The following is a 617-nucleotide window of genomic DNA, read 5'->3' on the forward strand; positions in this document are numbered from 1 at the left end:
AGTACAAACGTAAAAAACGTAAGTACAAACGTAAAAAACGTAAGTATGAACGTGAAAACGTATGTAAGAACGTAAGTACAAACGTAAAAAACGTAAGCGCGAATGTAAAAAAACCTAAGTACTGTGACGTGACGTTTTTCACCGTCCGTCACAAGGGTCGTTCGACCTGGTCGAAGTAGCGCGGCAAATTTGTCCTGTGTCCTCCTGACGCGGAGGGCGGGCGTGCCGACGCTTGTTGCGATTTTCGGGCAAGAATTTGAAAATTTTCGTCGCGTTTCGCGTAACATTTCCTTTTGTAAATTTGTCTAAGAATTTTTAGTATCGGCGGCTGCGGTAGATAGTTTAATGTGCGACACATTCCACCATCTCAAGGAGGCGGCCAAGACGAAGATGGAAGACCACATTGGAGGTCCGAGGCCACCCAGAAGAGGGGGTAGCGCACAGGTGATACCGTTCCATACTGTCTAATTAGCGCCCTGAGCGAAACGTGTTTTGCTGAAGCCACATTCTTTACAGGCGACTATGTCGCGGGAGCGACAAAGGCGGCGTAAGGGGATGGCCACCCTCGGCCACAGAACGAGCGAGGGACCCTGCCGTTGGTGCCGCACGGAAGCCTC

This window comes from Mycetomoellerius zeteki, unplaced genomic scaffold (assembly GCF_001594055.1).
Source record: "Mycetomoellerius zeteki isolate Tzet28-1 unplaced genomic scaffold, Tzet1.0 scaffold1629, whole genome shotgun sequence".
Lineage (NCBI taxonomy): Eukaryota > Metazoa > Arthropoda > Insecta > Hymenoptera > Formicidae > Mycetomoellerius > Mycetomoellerius zeteki.